Raw genomic sequence first — 10229 nt, 5'->3', positions numbered from 1 at the left:
AGGAGGAAGAGCGCAGAAAATTATGGAAATAAAGAATTGATATCAGTAGGAATTAGAGAAATTTTACATTAACTTACCTTATAGGAGATGGAAACAGGACAATAATATTTAGTATATAAAATGTTATTTAAGCCTGATAATTTATAAAATAACTAATTAGACTATAATCACACTGAGGAGAGGGGCCCTAGTGATCTGCCAGCATGAAGTCCATCACAAAATAGGTAAAATTAGTGATTACCTAATGCTTGTCAAATAACATGGGGATAATAATTTGCTGCTTAAATCCCTGCAAATCTAGTTATCTTTAGACTAAGATCAAAGTTTCATGGTAAAGAATATTTTCAAAAAATGGTGCTTGCACAACTGTACATCTGCATTCAAGAGAATGAAGTTGTACACTTACCTCACACTATATACAAAAATTAACTCAAAATCAATCAAAGACCTAACTGTAAGAGCAAAAACTATAAAACTCTTAGAAGGAAACAGGTGTTTTTCATCACCTTGGATCAAGAAATGGTTTCTTAAATGTGACACCAAGAGCAGAAGTAATATAGTAAATCAAATAGATAAATTAGACTTCATCAAAATTCAAATCTTTTGTGTTTATAAGATAACATAAAGGAGGTGAAAAGGCAACCTACAGAATGGGAGAAAAATTTTGCTAGTAAAATATTTGATAAGGTACTTTTACCTAGAATATATGAAGAAGATTTATAGCTCAATTATTTTAAAAAGACAGATAATATAATTTTTAAAAGTAGAAAGCATCTGAATAGACATTTCTCTAAAAAAGATAAACAAATGGATAGAACCCTTGGACATGGCAAACCAGGTTATCAAGTGCAAGGCTGCAGTTGCCTGGGAGGCTGGAAAGCGTCTCTCCATAGAATAGATAGAGGTGGCACCCCCAAAGGCTCATGAAGTTCAAATTGAGATTGTTGCCACCGTGGTTTGCCACAGTGACACCTATACCCTGAGCAGAGCTGGTCCTGAGGGTTGTTTTCCAGTGATCTTGGGACATGAAGGTGCTGGAATTGTGGAAATTGTTGGTGAGGGAGTTACTAAGCTGAAGGCAGGTGACACTGTCATCTCACTTTGTATCCCACAGTGTGGAGAATGCAAATTTTGTCTAAATCCTAAAACTCACGTTTGCCAGAAGATAAAGTCACACAAGGGAAAGGATTAATGCCAGATGGTACCAGCAGATTTACTTGCAAAGGAAAGACAATTTTACATTACATGGGAACCAGCACATTTTCTGAATACACAGTTGTGGCTGATATCTCTGTTGCCAAAATAGATCCTTTAGCACCTTTGGATAAAGTTGGCCTTCTGGGTTGTGGCATTTCAACTGGTTATGGTCCTGCTGTGAACACTGCCAAGGTGGAGCCTGGCTCTGTTTGTGCCATCTTTGGCCTGGGAGGAGTTGGATCGGGGGTTACCATGGGCTGTAAAGTGACTGGTGCATCCCAGATCATTGGTGTGGACATCAATAAAGATAAATTTGCAAGGGCCAAAGAACTTGGAGCCGCTGAATGTGTTAGTCCTCAGGATTTTAGTAAACCCACCTAGGAAGTGCTCATTGAGATGATGAGCACTGATGGAGGAGTGGACTATTCCTTTGAATGTACTGGTAATGTGAAGGTCATGAGAGCAGCACTTGAGGCATGTCACCAGGGCTAGGGCACCAACGTGGTGGTTGGAGTAGCTGCTTCAGGTGAAGAAATTGCCACTCATCCATTCCAGCTGGCAACAGGTTGCACATGGAAAGGCATTGCCTTTGGAGGATGGAAGAGTATAGAAAGTGTCCCAAAGTTGGTGTCTGAATATATGTCCACAAAGATAAAAGCTGATGAGTTTATGACTCACAATGTCTTTTGATGAAATTAACAAAGCCTTTGAACTCATGCATTCTGGAAAGAGAATTCGAACTGTTGTCAAGATTTAATTCCAAAGAGAAAAATAATATCCATCTTGTCGTGATCTGATGTGAGCAGCCTAACAGGCAGGGAAAAGCTCCTCCAAGCTCACAGCCTCGCAGACCTTCAGCAGCTACTCCAGAGAATAGTGTGATGTGTGTAATTCATGAATTTCTGTAATCAAGGACAAGGATAATTTAGTCATGAACCTGTTTTCTGGACCATCCTCCACATAAATAATTGCTAGCTCGTTAAGTAATATTTTAACATAATAAAAGTAATTTCTACCAAAAAAAAAAGACATACAAATGGCCAATAAGCACATAAAAATGTGTCCAGGCTGGGCGCGGTGGCTTACGCCTGTGCTCCCAGCACTTTGGGAGGCCTAGGTGGGTGCATCACCTGAGTTTGGGAATTCGAGACCAGCCTGACCAACATGGAATAACCCTGTCTCTACTGAAAATACAAAATTAGCCAGGCACGGTGGCGCATGCCTGTAATCACAGATACTTGGGAGGCTGAGGCAGGAGAATTGCTTGAACTTGGGAGGCAGAGATTGTGGTGAGCTGAGATTGTGCCATTGCACTCCAGCCTGGGCAACAAGAGCGAAATCCTGTCTCAAATAAATAAATAAATAAATACAATTAAAAAAATGTGTCCAATGTTATTAGCCATTAGGGAAATGCAAATCAAAACCACAATGAGATACTATCTCACATTCATTAGATTGACTAAAATTAAAAAGACAGATAATAACAAGTGTTGGTTAAGATGGAGAGAAAGTCTATTCCTCATATTGCTGGTGGGAATGTAAAATGGTGCAGCCAGTTTGCAAAACTATCTAGAAATTCTTCCTAAGGTTAACATTTGAGTTAAAATAGAGTTAACATTTGACCTAGCAATTGTACCCCTAGGTATATACCTAAGAGGAATGAAAATATATGTCCACATGAAAACTTGGACATAAATGCGTATGGTGCCATTATTCATAATAGCAATATGGAGATAAATTCCCAGATATCCATCAATTTATGAATGAATAAATACAATGACACATATCCACACAATGGAATAGTATCTGGCAAGAAAAAGGAAGTATTGATACTTGCTACAACATGGATGAATCTCAAAACTTTGTACTAAGTGAAAGAAGCTATTACAAAAGACTATATATTATTGCATTCATAAGAAATGTCCAGAAGAACCAAATCTATAGAAACAGAAAGTAGATTTGTGTTTGCCTGATACTGGGGTGAAACGGAGAGTAACTGTTAAAGGATATGAAGTTTCTTTTTGGGGTCATGACAATCACCCCAAATATTCTAAATTGACTATGGTGATGTTGATACAACTCTGTAAATATACTAGAAACCATTGAATTGAATACTTTAAATGTGTGAACTGTACCGTATGTGAATTATGTCTCAATTGTGCTGTTCCAAAATAAAACAATGTAAATGTGTTTCAGATATTTCAATGACAGTCTGAATAGTCTCTTTTCCATGAGGAAAGAAAAACTAGATGCAAAGTATGAAGAGATTATCAAAAGATACCAACCTAAAAATAGAAATGTCATGACAACTGAATTGCTCTAGGGAAAGTTTGCAATTTTTTCAGAAAGTAACATCATCTAACATGTTAATTTTTTCTCCTTGTCAAATAGGTTTATTATATAAACAAAGGCAAGAAAAAAATGTTTCATGACATTAATCTGTCTTAGCTAGGGTTTCATAAATTTTTCATTAACTATAAATAGGGCTGGCCAAATTGTTCAGAAGATGCAAAAAAGCATCTATCACCACTTGTAGAAAAAGTTCAAATGTAATGGTCTTCTGACTGGATCATAGAAATCATTTTAACATGCAATATGCATCATATTGGGAAACTTGGTGGAACTTAGGGGTTGAAACAAAAAAAAAAAAACAAGTTAGAAGAGCATGACAATAAGAACACAAAAAATTATATAAATTGGATAAGGCCATAAGAAACACAGAGGGGATAATTATGAAAGTTGTATAGCACCACCCGCTAGACCAAAAAAAAAAAAAAAAAGTCTAGCTGCTACTGGCAAGCTATGAAACACAATGAAGAAACATATTTTCCAACATACTCATATGCATGAAAGACAATAACACTATCCCATCTGTGGTCTGTTATGTCATATTGCAATGTCGTAGTTATTCTGGGTTTGGAGAGGGCTCCCTCAACAGATGGACCTACAACCTGCCCCACAACACATTCTTCTGAGGTAGAAGAAGTACATTAGAGCTCAAATGACATTATTTTTCATATACAGCCATATACTGGAAATGAAACAACAGATTGGAGTGGAAATGGAGATGTTAGTAGGTGATAAGGACCCCAAAAATCACAAATTAACATTTATGTAATCATAAAGCATAGTATAATGTAATCGGTTATAATATATTGATTGTACCTGACAACTGTGGACACTTTTATAGTTTTCAAAGTGTTTCCAACTCCTTCATTAGATTCACTCTCACCTAAAAAGCAAAGCTGAGCATTTTACAAATAATGCAAAGAAGGCTTAAAGAGTTCAATTATGCTTCTGATACTGGAGTAGGAGTACCCATGTATGAGGAATGATGCCAGTGGGAAATGCAATGCCATATGAGGAAAACGGAAAGATGAAGCATTTTCTTAGAGCTTTAATTCTGCATCAATACAAATAGAATCTTGTCTGGTTCAAGGGGTGTGTGTGTGTGTGTTTATTATATCATGAAATATAATTTATTGTTTAATAATAAATACATATGTATCACAATTCCAACTATTTTATATATATATTCCAACATACACATATATATTTCCCCAATTCCATCGTGAGCTCCCAAGTCGAAGCAGCACCGTCTCCTAAAGCAGAGCCTCGTTAATCTCTTTCCTTCATTCTTGCTGCCTCCCATTTCAGTCTCTTTCCCATGTAGCAGGCAGAGTGACGTTCAACCTGTAAGTTAAATGAACGCACATCTCTGTTCAGTATCATCCAATATCTTTCTATCTAACTCAGAGTCAAATCCAAAGTTCTTAAGATGACCTAAAGTTTTATACCATATGGATCTCTAATAATGTTGTGACCTCAGCTCCTATCCCTCAGTCCTCTCCAACCTCCAATTATGATCCTCCAATATATCTTGAATGTTCCCACCTCGGTACCTTGTCACCGTTCCCTCTACCAAGGATACACTTCCCCTCATATCCACGTGGTTCTCTACCTTACTTTATCTGAAATGCTTTCCCTGAGCTCCCTATCTAAATACTAGACAGACAAACACAATTCTTTAGTTTGTTCTATTTATATGACTTAGAACTATCGGAAACTCTCATTTATCTATATCTTATCCGTGTCTGTTTCCACTGCTAGAAATAAGCTCCATGTGGGCAGGCCTTCGGCCTCTTTTATTCACTGCTTTATCCTCAAAGCTTAAAATTATTCTTGAAACAAAATGGCATTAAGTAAATTTTTATTAAATGAATGAGTGACAAGCAATAATAACAATACAAAATAATAGTAATTATATCTCTTATTCTGCTTCTCACAACAACACTCATCAGTAGAAATATTTAATCTCATTTTTACAGCCAAACGAATTCAGGCTCAGAAAAGTTAAGTTGTACACCCAACAACTCAGAGCTCTATAGCTCAACTTTTACTCAGATTTGAATCTGATATCACTGACACCTGTCTTCAAGTCATTTCTTTAAGTCCTGAGGTTCCTTGGACATTCCGTATGAGCTGCTGTCATCCTTAAGGGAAGGGCTAGCTGTGGGGTTTCAGGTTCCATTGCTGCCATTTCAATCAAGTATCTGATTCTTCTTTAAGATATGAAGGCTTCGTTAAGATTTCATTTAAAGTACTTTTTTAAAGTATTGTTTCCAAGACCTATAGAAAGTGGTCATGTAGTATATGGCATTATATAGTGTGTGGTATAAAAATACATATAAATGATTTATTTACTAGGTAATTGGCATGTTTATTTTGCACCCCCAATAAGGAAAAGAGTAAACTTTTTCTTCTTTGTTTTTCTTCCCCTCTAGTGAATGTTAATTGTGTAAAACACCGCACTTGGTGCTATGGAATATGCAGAGTTGAATAAAACATGCTCTCTTGAGTACTTATATACAAACTAGAAATGTAAAATAAATTGTTAGATATATCATTTACATTTTGTAATATATCTCAGAAGAATTTAACTTGAAATCAGGATATGGAAATCTTAACTTCCTAGAGCACAATCTGAAAGTCAGAGGAAATTTAAGATTTTCAGAACTAAAATATCTGATATATAATCAGTGCATGAGAGTTCATATTTATACCTGGAAGACGCCCTCATTCTGTCTGTTAGGGGCTGCTGATTCACACCTCACACACACTTGAAACATGTTTCTTTCTTTTCTTCCTCCATTCTTTCCTTTCTTCCTTTTCCTTTTTCTAATTCAGCATAATGGAAGAATACAATTAAAAGTGGGGAGAAGACAGCTAAATTAAGTTCCTACACATGAGTGGAATATAAGAGCTGATAACCTGGTAATGAGAGAGCTGGAAAAAAAAAAAAACCTTGACCAATGAGCCTCCATACCACCACAATATACAAGAAAATATGTTCACATCTCTATTTGCAGATAGGGAGTTAATAGTTAAAATAACATGTTTTACTAAGTGTTAGAATTTAAATGGGAAATCTCAATATTTGACAATATCTTCACAAGACAACTTTTTTTGACCAATATAGATAAGTGAGATGTCATAGTTTTGTGGGCATGTAGAAGTGTGTATATTCCACTAATAAATTCAATCCTTTGATGAGCTATTTCAAATGAATAAAACAGTTTATTATACATAGATATATAGCACTACATTATAAATCTTTCATGCATGATTTTATTACTTTTATTTTCATGTTTACTGGGTAACGTTGTAAAATAATGGCCCTGTTAAGGTAATTAATGTTGAATTACAGTGGAAATCCAATTGAATTACTTGTGACATTCACATTAATACTAAATGAGTTCACTGTGATTAATGCTGTTAAATAGATACTAGAGGAATTAATATTGATTAGACAATTATTTTAAAGTGTTGCTGTTTATTGCAATTTATACCAACTTCTTTTTTGAGTAAACCTTCCTTTAGTGATGGCATCCAGTGCAAACTGTGTAATCATCCAGGGAGCCTGAACAATGGGCACACAGTTTTGTGTTGTGTTGTGTGTTGTTTGTTGCATTTAAAATGGCAAAATATGAAACTTTCTTTTGCTCTGACCTCCTTAGTGATGGCCTACTTATACTCCCTAAACATACCAATGTTTTTTTAACAAGTTCTGAATCATTGCCTGTAACTTTTCCCAGATTCAGTGTGCCCCTGAATCCTATGTGTGGTTGCCTAAGATCTACCTGTTCCTTAAGATCTGTCACGTTCTGTCACCCATTTGGCACTTTTTAAACCACCCAGTTAAACTTAGTTACAGTACAGTACTTTATAAGTGCCAGAACACTAGCATATCATTTGAGGTTTAGGATATGATACCCTAATATGATGTTCACATTTTAATATATACTTATATAAATATATCACACATAAATATTTTCAACAATAGGTGTTTTTATATAGCATGGTTTACTTTTATGGCAATTATTAAACAATTTGTACTTATATTATATAGGCACATTCAGATGACTTCCCAAAGATGGTAGAAAATATTGATAGTTATATCTGTTCTTGTCATTTATCTATGAGACTGTCTTGTGGGAATGGAGAGAATGAGAATCAATTTAAGCTCCACCCTTCTGATCTTCAGACAGAAAACTGTGAGGATCAAAAGTATATCTGAACCTCAGTATCTTTTGTGAAAATATGTAATTAGTAATCTTGTCAGGTAGTTACACCAGAATTGTGCAGATCTTTTGAAAAATAAATTAAAAATAATTTGAAACTATTAATTAAATAACTATGGAAGTTAAAACTTTTTTTTTTTTGAGACAGAGTCTCGCTCTGTCACCCAGCCTGGAGTGCAATGGCATGACCTCGGCTCACTGCAACCTCCACTTCCCGAGTTCAAGAGATTCATCTGCCTCAGCTTCCTGAGTAGCTGAGATTACAGGCATGTGCCACCACGCCCGGCGAATTTTTTTTTTTTTTTTTTTTTTTTTTGGTATTAGTAGGGATGGGGTTTCTCCTTGTTGTCCAGGCTGGTCTCGACACTTGACCTCGTGATCCACCCGCCTCAGCTTCCCAAAGTGCTGGGATTACAGGTGTGAGCCACCGCACCCAGCCACTAAAACATTTTTATGCAGAAACAGCTGGTTATATATGTCAGATGAAATTTCTCTTCTTAATAAAACTTGTGAGCAAATTTTCTCCATCAGATCTTGATACCAGGGAAAGGTTTCCTGAACAGCATAAGGAGAGCATTGAGAGAGGCTTACCTTCTGTAGTCTATCAGTCAGAGTTCAAAAAAAAATTTATGTATACACATACATACACACACACATATATACACACATACAAATAACATGACACAAAAACACATAACATGTATACATGAACACATATATCAACATGTGTGCATATTTACAGATACCATTTTTTTTAGGAATTAACTCATGTGGTTGTGAAATTTGTATGGTAGGCTAGCAGGCAGAAGTTGACACTTCAGGGTTGAAGCAGAATTTCTTCTCAGGGAAATCTCAGGGTTTTTTCTTAAGGCCTTCAATTGATTGGATAAGGCCCACACATACCATCAAAGGGTAATCTACTTTACTTAAGGTGAACTGGATTGTAGATTTTTGCCATATCTATAACATATCTAAGCAGCAACATCTAGGTTACTGTGTAATTGAATAACTGGGCACTGTAGCCTAGGTAAGTAGACAGATTAACCATCAGACCTGAAATGGCAATATATCTGGTTGGAATAGAAGTCTCTTCTTTTCTTTTTTCTTTTCTTTTCTTTCCTTTCCTTTCCTTTTCTTTCTTCTTTCTTTCTCTCTTTCTCTCTTCTCTCTTCTCTCTCTTTTCCTTTCTTTCTTCCTTCCTTCCTTTCTTCTTTCTCTCTCCTTCCTTCCTTCCTTCCTTCCTCCTTTCCTCCCCTTTTCTTTATTTTTATTTTGTTTTTCTTAATATTATGATTATCAGGGTTTATTTCTGTTTTAACATTTTTTAACATCCTTTTATAGAAGTTAAGATATTGATTTTGGTAACTTGGCTTTTGCCAATTGGGATACTTTTTCTTAGCAACAGATATGTATATTTTTCAAAATAATTAGTTGTCTGTCTTAGCAACTATTTTTTTCACTATGGTCAATGATGCCTTGCTTTTTCTGCCATAAATAGTATATCATTAATTTCAAATATTGTAAAGAAAAGACAAGTTACTGTTTAACTTCCTTATCTCATTAACATCACAGCAAGTGCTGGTAATAATGGTAGATATGTATAATGATCAAATGATGAATAATCTGTATAAGAAGCAGATAAGAGATACTCTGATATTATGAACATGAGAATAATTTTGGGTACATACGATAATTAAAGCCAACAACTAACTGGCATTCTTTATAGTCATATTTGGGGCTTTAGATACTTTCTTATAAATATTTGAAAGCCAGAGAACTTTGCTTACCAAAATATATTCTCAGGAAAAGCTTCATTATGTAGACTGATTTGCATTTTTTATTGATTCTCTTTTTCTCCAGGCTTTAATAGATTTACTGAAATTAACTGTGTTTCCCAACATCACAGAGTTGGTCTAGAAAATTTTGAAATATTCTTATTGTTCTCAAAGGAAAAAATGCAATCACTCACTCAAATGCTCTCTGCTTGTGTCCATGTATAATTCCTCAATTTAACTTCAAGAACTGTTTAGTGAATTTCCATAGATACCATGGTTTATTGCATTTTTCTAGCCAGGAGTATATTTAAACTGAAAGTAGTTTGTCTTGGTGTCACAACAGAAAACTGTTATTTCCCTTGTCTTTGCATGATCATGATGCAGTGAATAAAAAGATTTTTTAAAAAGAGAGAACTATAAACGGCAAAACCCAGAAGGGAATGCCTTCAGGCCTTACACCATAATAGGAACATCTATAGAAAGAAGCCATTCAAAGATTATGCTCAATTTCAATAAAAATAACTAGCACTGGAAAGTGGAAAAAATTTGTAATACATCTCTAAAATTTGGATTATGTCATAAGTAATGGTTATAAAATATATAAAATCAGTATCAGTCTAGTCCACAAGAGAATAATATTTACAACTTTTTTTAAAAAAGAATAAACTGAAGAACA

The 10229-nt window shown here is 35.2% G+C and overlaps 1 pseudogene; it reads left to right on the top strand.

Moving 5' to 3' along the window:
• The first annotated feature begins 826 nt into the window (after positions 1–826).
• On the top strand, positions 827–1954 carry LOC129012204 (alcohol dehydrogenase class-3-like; annotated as a pseudogene).
• Positions 1955–10229: the final 8275 nt, after the last annotated feature.

The sequence above is a fragment of the Pongo pygmaeus genome, chromosome 1 (genome assembly GCF_028885625.2).
Source record: "Pongo pygmaeus isolate AG05252 chromosome 1, NHGRI_mPonPyg2-v2.0_pri, whole genome shotgun sequence".
NCBI classification, from domain to species: domain Eukaryota; kingdom Metazoa; phylum Chordata; class Mammalia; order Primates; family Hominidae; genus Pongo; species Pongo pygmaeus.
This window is presented reverse-complemented; position numbering and strand designations above follow the sequence as displayed.